The sequence below is a fragment of the Rutidosis leptorrhynchoides genome, chromosome 10 (assembly GCF_046630445.1).
Source record: "Rutidosis leptorrhynchoides isolate AG116_Rl617_1_P2 chromosome 10, CSIRO_AGI_Rlap_v1, whole genome shotgun sequence".
NCBI classification, from domain to species: Eukaryota; Viridiplantae; Streptophyta; class Magnoliopsida; order Asterales; family Asteraceae; genus Rutidosis; species Rutidosis leptorrhynchoides.
The window spans coordinates 98,104,588-98,120,495 of NC_092342.1; positions in this window are offsets into that span (position 1 = coordinate 98,104,588).

Here is a 15,908-nt window from a genome sequence, read left to right on the forward strand (position 1 = left end):
GCAAAGTACACGATATAAAATAATACGCGAAGACGTCCGAAAATCCGGAACCGGGACCCGAGCCAAGAAGAAACGCCCGACGCAACGGACCAAAAATATCTAGTCTACTATGCACAAGAATAAAATATAATATATAAATAATTATATTAATTATTTATATATTTATATTTATTTTAAATTATGTCGACGAACAAGAAAACAAAAATGATTGAGCTGGATTCTGATGGCCATGCGACTCGCATGGCCAGAAGGCTATTTCCCATGCGAGTCGCATGAGGATCAGAATCAGGCCTGGTCTATAAATTTGCCAGTTTTCGTTCGTTTTTAAAACACACCACACACCACACACACAAATACATAATAATACTCTGTAAGAATAATGTAATAAATAAATATATATATATATATATATATATATATATATATATATATATATATATATATATATATAGTATAGATTAGTGTTATATTAGATTAGTTTGGGTTATGTAAAGGTTATTTTACGGGTTTTTGAAGTCGAAATTCTGTCCGTGTAACACTACGCGATAAATACTCAATGTAAGTTATGTTCTCCTTTTTAAATTAATGTCTCGTAACTAAGTTATTATTATGCTTATTTGAGCCGAAGTAATCATGATGTTGGGCTAATTACTAAAATTGGGTAATTGGACTTTGTACCATAATTGGGGTTTGGACAAAAGAACGACACTTGTGGAAATTAGACTATGGGCTATTAATGGGCTTTATATTTGTTTAACTAAATGATAGTTTGTTAATGTTAATATAAAGATTTACAATTGGGCGTCCTTATAAATTACCATATACACTCGATCGGACACGATGGGCGGGGTATTTATATGTACGAATAATCGTTCATTTAACCGGACACGGGAATGGATTAATAGCCACTAGAATAATTAAAACAGGGGTGAAATTACATTCAAGGGTAATTGGTGTAATTGTAAACAAAGTAGTAAAACCTTGGTTTACACGCAGTCGATAACCTGGTGTATTCATTAAACAAAGTATTAAAACCTTGTTACAATTCGAATCCCCAATTAGTTGGAATATTTAACTTCGGGTATAAGAATAAATTGACGAGGACACTCGCACTTTAAATTTATGACCGATGGACTGTTATGGACAAAAACCAGACGGACATATTAAATAATCCAGGACAAAGGACAATTAACCCATGGGCATAAAACTAAAATCAACACGTCAACCATCATGGTTACGGAAGTTTAAATAAGCATAATATATTTTATTTCATATTTCCTCGTACTTTTATTTATTGTCATTTTAATTATTGTTATTTATTTTATATTGTTATTTAAATATCGTCATTTACTATACGCTTCGCTTAAAATATAAATCGACAAACCGGTCATTAAACGGTAAAACCCCCACTTTTATATATTATTATATATATATTTATATATTTTTGTACAAATATAATTATATAAAAATAAGTGTTTCGTAAGCCCGTCTCCCTGTGGAATGAACCGAACTTACTAAAAACTATACTACTCCGCGACTAGGTACACTGCCTATTGTGTTGTAGCAAGATTTTGGTATATCCATTTTGTAAATATTTAATTAAAACTTGTTAAATTTTGTAGCATTCCGTAGTAAAATATAGTACTATCACGTACCCCTCCGCTACATCATCAAGTTTTTGGCGCCGCTGCCGGGGAGTCGGCGAAATATTTATATCATTTTTAGAAAAACAATATAAAATCCTAAAAATTAAAAAACTTAAAAAAAAAAAAAAAAAAAAACCGAAAAAAAAATATATATTTTTATATAGTTTTAAGATTTTTATTTATAAAATTATCAAATATTTCTATTTTTAGTTTTATAAAAATATTAAGTTTTTATTTAAATTATATATATATTTTATTTAATATATAAAACAGAAAATATAAATAAATATAAATAATACGGTTGAACCTGTCATTTGACCCCCCCATTTGAACCGGCTCTGGAGGTCATGCGACTCGCATGACCCTTAGCCTGAACCCCATGCGAGTCGCATGAGGGGTCTGACAGGGCCACATACAACCCTACTTTTGCATTAAATACGGTATATTATTTAATTTTATTATATTTAACCCTAGTTAGTTTATTTGTTTAATATAATTAGTTTTTAGTTTTATTTGTATTTTACTTTTAATTAGTTTTATTAATATATAAATTGATATCTTTAATAAATAATAATATAAAAATTATATTTTTATAAAAATTGTACTTTTTACCATTTTTTTTATATATTTTTATATTTTGTATCTTTTTATCGTTTTAGCGTAATTTGTGTATTTTTATTCTTTCGTGCTTAGTTTTAAGTCTAGTTTTTGTCGTAGTTTTAATTTTTATTTCTAGAATTTTTAGGCTTTGCCGTAAAATCCCTTAAGTGCTTATTCCTTAGACTAAGATTTAGGTGCTTTAGAATTTTGCGACGCCGTGTTTCGACGTTTTTCTTTCTTATTTTTATTTTTCGACACTTTTCGACGCGCAATCTATTTCTTTCTATTTTCTCGACACTCTAATTTTTAGGACCTAGAATTTTCTCTATTTCTTATCTAATATCTCAAACGGAAAGAAAAATTATTTAAGTGGTTAAATTAATGGACGTTGACATTTTTCTGGTTCGTAGTAATAGTTGGATTTGTTAGTGGCTAGTTGTGGGCTTCCGATTTAAAGGGTCCTGGCTACCTGCTGCATCTTTTGGCTATTCGAAACGTGGGCAAAAATCAGAAAAGTCTATTAATTGGACAACTTATTTAAGTTTTTCTATTTTTATAACTAATAGGAATTGCGCAAAACTGTAGCTAAAATTTGGCCATCGCAATAAAATGGAAAATTTTGAAAACAAGGCCTTGGAAACTCTTTTTGAACTCCAAAATCAATTAAATCAATACTCTCAAACGAGTGTTGATGACAATTCGGTCAGTCAATCTTGGATCGCGAACGACGAAACAATAACTGGTTGTGAAATCTGTGGAGATTATCACTCAACATGGGAATGTTACTATTACGTTCCTATGGAAAATTACGCACCCACGGAACCTGAATGGAACGATTATGAAGAACACAATTCAAATTGGGATTATTCCCAAGAATATATCCAAACTCAACAACCAGAAGACGAGGAAAATTACGTGTCCGAAAATTCTTTAGATTATATGAGAATCAAACTCGAAGAACTTGATGCTCAAAAGGAACAAATGAGAGAGTTTGTAAACCGGCAAGCTGAAACTCTATCAGATTATACACCTGTTGATCTGAGGAGTATTGTGCAAGAAAATTTCAAATCATCGAATTTTGATGAATTCGAGAGCTCCGAAATCACCAACTATCCCGATGATACTTTTTATTCAGTCTTACCAAATTCACAACATATCGACACATTAGCCTCTACCGACGAAATCATCAGTCCATCAATGGATAAAGATGAAGTAAGGGAGACAAATTGGTACTATTGGGAAAACGATAACGTTGAAAATTTTACCCTCGAGACCAAACCGAACTTCACCATTCCACAACCTTCCAACCCAATATTCTCAATAGAGGAGTCATCTACTGAAGATGAACCACGAGATGTAATAGATAATGACACCTCGGATTTTACCCAATTGGGTAATAGAGGTGAAAACTTTGATCCCAAGAATAAACGGAAGGAAATATTAGGAATTGTCCGCCCTATAATAGGTATGTCGGTGTATATCGATCCATTTGACCAAGAACCAGAAAAGAGACATATCCATTTACTAAAAGCTACACTTAAAAAAGAATTAAGTAGTGACGATCGGGTGAGTCTAAACTTTAAACCCATTGATATATTATACACCACCCGAGATATAAATAACTGGCTCACTATTTTAATTCGAGGAACTTATTCCACCGACTTCACATATCGTCAGCTAAAGTGTAGGGAAGTCTAACCCCACTTAACGTTAAATTAGGGGTTCGGGTTAGTGCATAACTCGTTAATAAACATGCATGATAACTTAGGGTAAAATACGCATTTTCAAAGATTAGCAAATAGTTCAGAAAAGGAACCATTTTTGAAGAAAAACATGTGTGATAAAACAAGAAGGAATGAACGGTGAGGCGCGCCATCTATCATTCGACGAGCTTTGTAAGTACAAACCAGGTATTCTTAATCACTTTTCTACACTAATCACCCTCATGAATTTATAATTATAGTCTGATTTCATGCAAATGAGGGCATTGCATGATCTCAAGTGTGGGGAAGGGTTATAAATTCTCTCGGGTTTACACTTAGTTTATTTGCGAAATTTTGTGAAAATTTGAAAAAAATTTCAATTAAATGAAGTCAAAATCATGTTTATATATATTTATGAACGATGAAAACTAGGTGTTAATACCGAAATTATCGTTACCTCGAAAAGGACATAAATTGAGAAACAACCCAAAATGCTTGAATTCATTTAAGAATGGAATAAAGGAGAATAAAAAGGCAAAGAAAGAAACTAAGTGTGGGGAGAATATACCAAGTCATTCAATTAAGAACTATCTATCACATGTTTCTGTAAAGTTATTGCAGGTGTTTTGTTTTGGACTAAATTAACTGTTTTACCCGATTTACTGTAATGAGAGATGGATCTACACGATGAATCAATTCCATCATTAAAAGGAAGTAAAGTCTTCCGAAAAAGACACGCGCTTCTTGATTTAGGTCAAGAAGTTGTCGTCCAGACCAGCTGTAGGTTGACGAAAAATCTAGAAAAGTCATTTCTAAAATCAGCAGGAAATCCACGGACCTCAGCATCAAACAGGGTCGCCAAGTGGTCAGATTTATCCTAACCATGAGAAGGATTTATCTCGTACAATGGGGAGGCACCGTGCAAATTAGCTTGATAAGACTAATGAATCAGATCCCCAGAAAGGATAATCTCCTTAAAGATTAAAAATTAGCATTTAAGACTGATATTACTCAATCCTAGAGATTGACCTTAAAGATTGAGAATTACAAACTCATGGAATTCAATGATATCTAAACTCGAGCTTGAACGAGAAAATATTTTGATCAAAAATACAAACCGATTTGTTTTCTGAAAACCCATTTTCAATACGTTCATTACCATTGAACGTAAAATCCTAGGAATTCACCTGGAATTCATTAGGTCACCTGAACCAAATCGGGTGTCAACCGTAAGAACGGTGGTTGCATAGCATGGTCGAAGACAGGACCTTGTGCCAGACCGAAAAATCAAAGGATGATCTTTACTATTGCTCCTACCAAGGATAGTTCTAGCATCCGACACGTTAATTAGACCATGAACAAATGCATGTCATTAGACATTGCCTTAACAGTTTCTTGTTCATCGCTTTCCTTTACAACCGGACGGTAGTTTACCGAAAGGTAATATACGGAACAAGTAAACTGGATGTGTGCTTCCGATACCGGGATAGCAGTGGATTACACGAACCTAAAAGTTTTAAGCCAAAATATTGATCCACAAATATATTTTGCAACACCGAATGGTGGGTCAAATCAGAAAACTTGTCTAGGGTAAAATCTAGCTTGAATTTTCAAAAGATCAAATGTTTTCATAAAGATCCAATTTCCTTAAGGATCTAAATTTTTATAGTCATGTGGGACTGTAAACCGCCTTTCAAATGTGCACTTTGCTTTGGAAACCGAAAGTAAATCGGCTATTTGATTGCAAGTGTCGTTGACCTAAACCCGAGGCAACTGTGGATGACACACCCACCTTTAAACCACATCGTTACTATCATTGTTTATACAGCCATATCAAAATCACTAATGTATAAAGTGTGAAGAATAAAGAAGTGATTTGTGTGATGTATTATATTATTTCAAGACTGTATTGCTTGAGGACAAGCAACGCTCAAGTGTGGGGATATTGATAAGGTTAAAAAGGAACATATATTTCATAGCATTATCCCCCAAGAAAGACAAGATTTTAGTTGTAATTGTTCCATATTCAAGTAATATTCGTTTATATTTAATAAGTGCGAAGACAAAAGGCGTAAACGAAGATTTGAAGACAAAAAGGTCCAAAATGCTCAAATGTACAAGATTCAATCAAAAAGGTTCAAAATATTTATGAAGGACGTCTAAAAATGACAAGAGTACAAGTTGCGGAACGCAAAGTACACGATATAAAATAATACGCGAAGACGTCCGAAAATCCGGAACCGGGACCCGAGCCAAGAAGAAACGCCCGACGCAACGGACCAAAAATATCTAGTCTACTATGCACAAGAATAAAATATAATATATAAATAATTATATTAATTATTTATATATTTATATTTATTTTAAATTATGTCGACGAACAAGAAAACAAAAATGATTGAGCTGGATTCTGATGGCCATGCGACTCGCATGGCCAGAAGGCTATTTCCCATGCGAGTCTCATGAGGATCAGAATCAGGCCTGGTCTATAAATTTGCCAGTTTTCGTTCGTTTTTAAAACACACCACACACCACACACACAAATACATAATAATACTCTGTAAGAATAATGTAATAAATAAATATATATATATATATATATATATATATATATATATATATATAGTATAGATTAGTGTTATATTAGATTATTTTGGGTTATGTAAAGGTTATTTTACGGGTTTTTGAAGTCGAAATTCTGTCCGTGTAACACTACGCGATAAATACTCAATGTAAGTTATGTTCTCCTTTTTAAATTAATGTCTCGTAACTAAGTTATTATTATGCTTATTTGAGCCGAAGTAATCATGATGTTGGGCTAATTACTAAAATTGGGTAATTGGACTTTGTACCATAATTGGGGTTTGGACAAAAGAACGACACTTGTGGAAATTAGACTATGGGCTATTAATGGGCTTTATATTTGTTTAACTAAATGATAGTTTGTTAATGTTAATATAAAGATTTACAATTGGGCGTCCTTATAAATTACCATATACACTCGATCGGACACGATGGGCGGGGTATTTATATGTACGAATAATCGTTCATTTAACCGGACACGGGAATGGATTAATAGCCACTAGAATAATTAAAACAGGGGTGAAATTACATTCAAGGGTAATTGGTGTAATTGTAAACAAAGTAGTAAAACCTTGGTTTACACGCAGTCGATAACCTGGTGTATTCATTAAACAAAGTATTAAAACCTTGTTACAATTCGAATCCCCAATTAGTTGGAATATTTAACTTCGGGTATAAGAATAAATTGACGAGGACACTCGCACTTTAAATTTATGACCGATGGACTGTTATGGACAAAAACCAGACGGACATATTAAATAATCCAGGACAAAGGACAATTAACCCATGGGCATAACACTAAAATCAACACGTCAACCATCATGGTTACGGAAGTTTAAATAAGCATAATATATTTTATTTCATATTTCCTCGTACTTTTATTTATTGTCATTTTAATTATTGTTATTTATTTTATATTGTTATTTAAATATCGTCATTTACTATACGCTTCGCTTAAAATATAAATCGACAAACCGGTCATTAAACGGTAAAACCCCCACTTTTATATATTATTATATATATATTTATATATTTTTGTACAAATATAATTATATAAAAATAAGTGTTTCATAAGCCCGTCTCCCTGTGGAACGAACCGAACTTACTAAAAACTATACTACTCCGCGACTAGGTACACTGCCTATTGTGTTGTAGCAAGGTTTTGGTATATCCATTTTGTAAATATTTAATTAAAACTTGTTAAATTTTGTAGCATTCCGTAGTAAAATATAGTACTATCACGTACCCCTCCGCTACATCATCAAAAGGGCAACACGAAGCTACATCTTATTAGTAATTTGAAGGCACAAAAACTAATAAGAAAAGGTTGCTATGCTGTTCTAGCACATGTCGAGAAAGTACAAACTGAAGAAAAGAGCATCAATGATGTTTTTGTCGCAAAAGAATTTTCCGATGTATTTCCGAAAGAATTACCGGGACTACCTCCACATCGATCTGTTGAATTTCAAATAGACCTTGTACCAGGAGCTGCACCAATAGCTCGTGCTCCTTACAGACTCGCACCCAGTGAGATGAAAGAACTGCAAAGCCAACTGCAAGAACTATTAGAACGTGGTTTCATTCGATCAAGCACATCACCATGGGGAGCTCCTGTTTTGTTTGTCAAGAAGAAAGATGGTACATTTAGGTTGTGTATTGACTACAGAGAGTTGAACAAACTTACCATCAAAAACCGTTATCCACTGCCGAGAATTGAAGACTTATTTGATCAACTACAAGGCTCGTCGGTTTATTCGAAGATTGATTTACGTTCTGGATATCATCAAATGTGAGTAAAGGAGGATGATATTCCAAAAACTGCTTTTAGGACGCGTTATGGTCATTACGAGTTTATGGTTATGCCGTTTGGATTAACTAACGCACCAGCTGTGTTCATGGACCTTATGAACCGAGTGTGTGGGCCATATCTTGACAAGTGTGTCATTGTTTTCATCGATGACATACTTATTTACTCAAAGAATGATCAAGAGCACAAAGAACATTTGAGAAAAGTGCTAGAAGTATTGAGGAAAGAAAAACTGTACGCTAAGTTTTCAAAGTGTGCATTTTGGTTGGAAGAAGTTCAATTCCTCGGTCACATAGTGAACAAAGAAGGTATCCAGGTAAAAGTGGGAAACCCCAAAAACTCCGAAGCATATACGCCAATTTTTAGGATTGGCTGGTTACTACAGAAGATTCATCCAAGATTTCTCCAAAATAGCAAAACCCTTGACTGCATTAACGCATAAAGGGAAGAAATTTGAATGGAAGGATGAACAAGAGAAGGCGTTTCAATTATTGAAGAAAAAGCTAACTACGACACCTATATTGTCATTGCCTGAAGGAAATGATGATTTTGTGATTTATTGTGACGCATCAAAGCAAGGTCTCGGTTGTGTATTAATGCAACGGACGAAAGTGATTGCTTATGCGTCTAGACAATTGAAGATTCACGAGCAAAATTATACGACGCATGATTTGGAATTAGGCGCGGTTGTTTTTGCATTAAAGACTTGGAGGCACTACTTATATGGGGTCAAAAGTATTATATATACCGACCACAAAAGTCTTCAACACATATTTAATCAGAAACAACTGAATATGAGGCAGCGTAGGTGGATTGATGTCACGACCCGGAAATTTTTGACCAAATTTAAACTTAATCTTAATATGAATCCGATATGATAAGCTAAGTTTGTAATATTGAGTCTCAGAAATTTTTGAACTGTTTTATGAATTCTATTACCCTTCGACTGATTTCGACGATTCACGAACAAATGTGTATAAATAATATTATGATCACTATTAATAATATAATTATTAATAATTAGTATTAGTATTATTACTATAAAAAAATTTATTAATTATTATTATCTTTAACATGATTCTTATTTTGATTAATAATATTACTAGTATTAATTTATTAATATTATTATTTTTCATTAATTCATTAATATAAAATATACATAGAATTTCATACAGATACAAGGATCCGTTTTTTTTTTCAACAACTTTTCAATTCTTGTTTTCTAGTCGATACCAATTATCAAACACATCCAAAAATTTGTTGAAATCGTACAACTCAAATGTTCTTTATTATCTGTAATATATTTTCTTTATTTATTTAATTCTCTAAATTATAATCCTGTCTAGAATCTGTTACGCGTCCAAATCAATATGTAATACAAACAAGCAAGTTTACTGTATCAATATCCTAATATCATCTACACACGATGTTACCTTCACCAGGCAATTCGATTTTAAAAAAAAAAACAGAAGATAGATATAAAAAAAAAAATAATAGAAGTAGTTCCTTGTTCTCGAACCCACAACTACATCAAAAAGCCCTCCCTTAAGCTATCACCTTCGATTACTGAAGACAACCAAGAACCCCCAAAAGCTATTCGAACAAAACTCAAATATATCTCCTTGCTTTATCTTATATCATATATATATATATATATATATATATATATATATATATATATATATATATATATATATATATATATATATATATATATAGGTGAGATGCATACATAGATATTAAACCGCCATTCAATTCATCATTAGTTACCATCTGCAACCTTCTCATTCTGTTATTTACCCGATTGCCACCACCATCCGATGAATACACCACCACCGATAACACCTTTTCATCAAACCGCCACCTACATCCCTCATCTCTCTCTTTTCCTCTCTTTCTCACTTGCTATTTCATGTTTCTAGTCGATGAACAAGACAACCCTTTCAATCCACCATTTGCAGCTGCTATCTTCTCTATTTGTTGCTACTCTAGTTTCTGTTTCAGCTGAAAATACACGTTAAACCCGCCACCACCTTCGGTTTACATATATATATTTTTCTTTTTCTTTTCTATGCTACTGCTATTCCTTGATCAGACCACGCAACCACACCATGGTACTACTATATTTTGCTGTTTCATTTCTGTAAACAACAACGATGATGATATTTAATCATGGCTGCACACTGTAGCTGCTGCTGTATCGTTTTCTTCCTTTTTCTGTTTTTCGTTTCTGTTTCTAAACCCCTACAAACCACTATAAATCACCATCAATGTTACTGTGCAGTTGCGATTACCTTTCTTTTATGTTAAACCATCGCAAACATGTAAACCTTCACACATAACTTTATCAATTAAAATTGCTTTGACATGTCCCTTTGTTTTCTTAGTGGCCGACAAATACTAAGTGTATACAACCCCACTTATCATTTAAAGAAATCTATATTTTTCATTAAATTTAGTTGGCCTGTTAATGGGGCTTTTAAATAAAAAATCGTTTTAGGATTAGATTAATGATTTGGGCCGAGTTTTGATTAAGATAATTACTGGGCCGAATTGATTTTAATGATGGGCCGGAATCCTTTTGCTGTTGGGCTTGAAAGTCGATTAATTTAAAGAAGAAAACGACTGGTACACGAGTTACAAGAGTTTAAGTGTAAATTAAATCAGAAATGAAACAGATAGATGACTGGTCAGGGATGTTTGCGTGGAACGAGAGGTCATGGGTTCAAGTCCTGTCTGGGGCATTCTTTTTAGGAAAAAGCCTTTAAAGGTAGTTCTATTATTATTATTATTATTATTATTATTATAATTATTATTATTATTATTATTATTATTATTATTATTATTATTATTATTATTATTATTATTATTATTATTATTATTATTATTATTATTATTATTATTATTATTATTACTATTAATGTTATTATTATCATAAGTATTAGTATTATTATTAGTAGTATTATTATCATTGTAGTTATTAATATAAATAATAGTATTATTATTATTATTATTATTATTATTATTATTAGTAAATCATTACTTTTAGAATTATTATTATTAGTACACATTATTATTAAAATTAACATTTTTTTTATTTTTTATTAAAAGTATTATTTTTATTAAAGTCATCATTTTATTATTAATATTAAAAGTATCATTTTTAACTCTATTATCATTATTATTATTTTTATCATTTCTAATATTATTTTAGTATTAATAAAATTTTAACAAACAAAAGACATATATACATATATATATATATATATATATATATATATATATATATATATATATATATATATATATATATATATATATATATATATATATATATATACAAAAATGTATTAAATACGTATAACATAACAAAATTAATATTTTTATTTATTTAAATATATAAAATAAATATATGAAATATATAAGTTGTTAGTATAAAAATGATATAACTAATAAATTATTATATATATGAATTTGTTTGATTACAATTATGTGTGTTAATATATATATACATGATATAGATTCGTGAATCCGAGGCCAACCTTACACTTGTTCAATGACGTCATATGTATTTTTACTACAAAATACAGTATGGTGAGTTTCATTTGCTCTTTTTTAATTGATTTTGCAATATATATTTTTGGGCTGAGAATACATGCGCTGTTTTATAAATGTTTTACGAAATAGACACAAGTACTAAAACTAATTCTAGGTGGGTTTAAACCAGAAATATACCCTTAGCTTGGTAACATTAAACTACTTGTCTATGTACGGTAGGCGCGAATCTTAAAGATAGATCTATTGGGCCTGACAAACCCCATCCTGACTATGGGATGCTTTAGTACTTTGAGGTTATTTTAAACACACCTGATCTGGTGTACTTCAGAGGGTAAAACATGAACGTTAAGGCTTGTTACCGGGTGCCTACAGCTTATAGAATACTTTTATACACTTGTGAGTGTACATATATTTATAAACAGAAATCTTGTGGTCTATTGATATATTGGAATGATTGATATGATAAACCTATGAACTCACCAACCTTTTGGTTGACACTTTTAAGCATGTTTATTCTCAGGTACGAATTAAGTCTTCCGCTGTGCATTTGCTCATTTTAAGGACGGGTTATTACATGTGGTATCAGAGCGTTGGTCCTAGCGAACCAGGCCTTGCATTAGTGTGTCTAACAGATAGTTGTTAGGATGCATTAGCAAGTCTGGACTTCGACCTTAGCTGCATATTATAAGTATTGTTTATCATTCCTAGTGGAAAATTACCTGCTTATCATTCCTAAGTTTAGACACGACTTTCTGCACTTATTTGATAGATAGTGTACAGATAAATTCATATCTTAGCGTATCTGTTACTGTAGACTTATCTGACACGTTTCCTTAAATCCCTTCGTAATCTACGGGATCTTCTGTACTATGTATAGGTATTCTATATAATTAGAATACCATCCGATATCCGAAAATCATTTCATATCAAAAAATCCTTTATTCAATCGTACGCAATGGAACTCACCATTAGATCAAGTCTCTCGGATTCCGATATGGAGTCCCACTCCAGCTCCGAAAGCAGCGTCACCAGAATGAATCAATCAATCATCCATCCCCAATTCATCTGATGGATTCGTAGTCAACTTAACCAATGGAGACGAGAAGAAGGCGATCTCTTCCACTAACCAAATTCACCTTTTGGCGAAGAACCTGAATCACTTACTGGCGAACCTGTTCGAAACACCATTTTCACTCTCGTTGCCCGAATATCTCGCCACGATTATATTCTATCCACAATTCAAAACCTTATTCACTCGCCCGTTCCTACCGACAATCATCTCAGAGTAATAAGTCAACAAGCTTCGCACCCAAGTTGTAGCCTTAAAAAATATGGTGCAAACCGTACCAGCTTCAGCAACATCACTGGCACCAACAGTATCACCAACACCCAAGTTTCAACATCACATGCTTCAACATCTCATTCTGTACCTCGAGCATAATCATCGTTCTACGTATCGTTCTATCTACTTTATCTTCGTTCTACATATCGTTATACATCAATTATCTTCCCTCAACATGGCAATTATGTAATTTCTAAAGTTCTAGAGATTATGTAATTTAGTATTAACGATAAATCAAATGAGTTTAATATCTTATTGACTCATTAAATCCATGATTACATCTGAAGAAAATATATATGTAAGTATATTTTCATAAAGATTGTAATTAAAAATTCTTTCGTACAAACTGTTAATGATGAAAATATTTTAACGGGTAGGCAATACCCTAGGAATATTTAGATTTCACATTAATAAGTTACACTGTACATTCTTTGAATCTGATTCAACGATCATTTACTATCATGTTTACATCCACGGATATACGAATCCGTTCATCACAGAATGACCATTTTCATTCAATTTCATATTGGATTTTGACTTCTCAGAATCCAACAAGTGGCATAATGAAGAAAACATTGGATAAAATAAAATTTGTTAGAAACAAACGAATTAACTAATTGAAATTTTATTAGGAATCCACGCTAACTGTTACAGCTAACTGTTCCTAGCTAACTGATTACATTTTATTTATCGCAATTTAATTATCGTAATTTATATTCTCGCAATTTTATTTATCGTCATTTAAATTATGTTATTTACTTTTACGCACTTTAAATCGGGACACATGTACACAATACGTCGGATTAAGTCTGAGACAATACGTTGTACACGGGTCATGATACATATCTATTTATTTTACGCACTTTAAATAACGGGACACGTATACAAGGTTTCGACCTATCATATCGACCCATCTATATATATATTTCGGAACAACCATAGACACTCTATATGTGAATGTTGGAGTTGGCTATACAGGGTTGAGGTTGATTCCAAAATATATATATGGTTTGAGTTGTGATCAATACTGAGACCGGTACACGGGTCACGATACGTATTAATTAATTCGAATATTATATATATAACTGTATATGAATCGTTGGACAATTGGACTATTGGACTGCTAAATTAAAATGAATTAAAATATTGATTATAACATATGAAACTAAACAATTCTTCAAGTTTGCCACTTGATTTCATCTTAAACCTCATTTGAATCTTGACAATTCCATTCCATGTTCAAATTTTTCTTGATTCTTGAAAACACCTCGATCGAGAGGATGAACCAACCGCACTTCATCTACGGAAGAAAAGATTTATGCATACAGTATTGCACCTGAGAAACTCTTGGAGTTTGAGTAAAGGTTTAACACGTATCTGCGCTAGCTCCTTTAGCAATGTTACTACCGAAAATCACTTAGCAATCCTTTTCCAAAGTAGCCAAAATTGTCACAGCTCCAGCAAGTCAACTTTGACTTTTCATTTGAAACAACCTTATTATAACCTTGATATATATGCGTACCCTTTATTGTTACTGGGGAACCTTTTATATTCCACGATATTACCATCAGCGTTTAACCATCTAAAAGCACAATTCTCCTGAAACCACCTCGGTTTGATAACCGATGACCCAGATCCGTAAACTTTGAAAATGCTGACGAAGCAGTATGTTGTAGATGGTCTTAATGGCCAAAAGTTGATGATAAAGAAGGAAGTGTTGGGAACGCTCGATAGAAAATTGGTACTGAAAAACGGATTAAGAAAACCATGAAGGAGACGATGGACAAATCACAAAGACTAAGACTGTACTTAACGAATCCAGATGATTCAGTATCTGCTGAAACCTTTAAATGAATATCTTGCTCCTACTTAATCTAAATCCTTGCGGAAGGATTTTCTTCATCAACCTTCGATCTTAGAAATTCCAAAATATCATCATAAATATCTTCGATATTTCTGAAAATATATTCATAAATATTCTTGTCCGAAATTATCTATCTCTTCGTGCTATCTGTGTTACATCCTAAAAGAAACTGTTTTAGTTCCTATATTCTTTAAAATTCAAGTTAAATTATGAATGATTTCCTAGAGAAGTGTTGGGAATTGAAGCATGAGTTAGTATAATATAATGACGTCAGGCCAACGTGATTATATTACAGTAAGTCATGCTAAATTTCTAATGTAACATGATGATGATTCACAGACCTTATCCTCATCATGTGCCATGTTACATGACTCTTTCATTCTACTTAATCTCTAAGTATATCACGAAAATATTTCATTAATATTTCTGTTCTTCCGTAATTCCAACAAATTGCTAATAAATCGTGCTATTACATTTTCTTTCTGATTAGAAGATTTCTTTAAATCCCTTGAATTCCGAAAATCAACCATGTCTACATCAAAAATTAAGACGAACCTCTATTTACTCCATTTCATTCTTTTGCGATAGCTTCACTCGTACGCTTCACATGATCGAGAATCGTTTTATCTATATTAATCAATAATGATAAAACTCTAATTATCAACTCATATTTGTCATGAAAACATTTTTATTGTTAGCCATGACGACCTCACTCAAATTTCGGGACGAAATTTCTTTAACGGGTAGGTACTGTCACGACCCGGAAATTTTCGACCAAATTTAAATTTAATCTTAATATGAATCC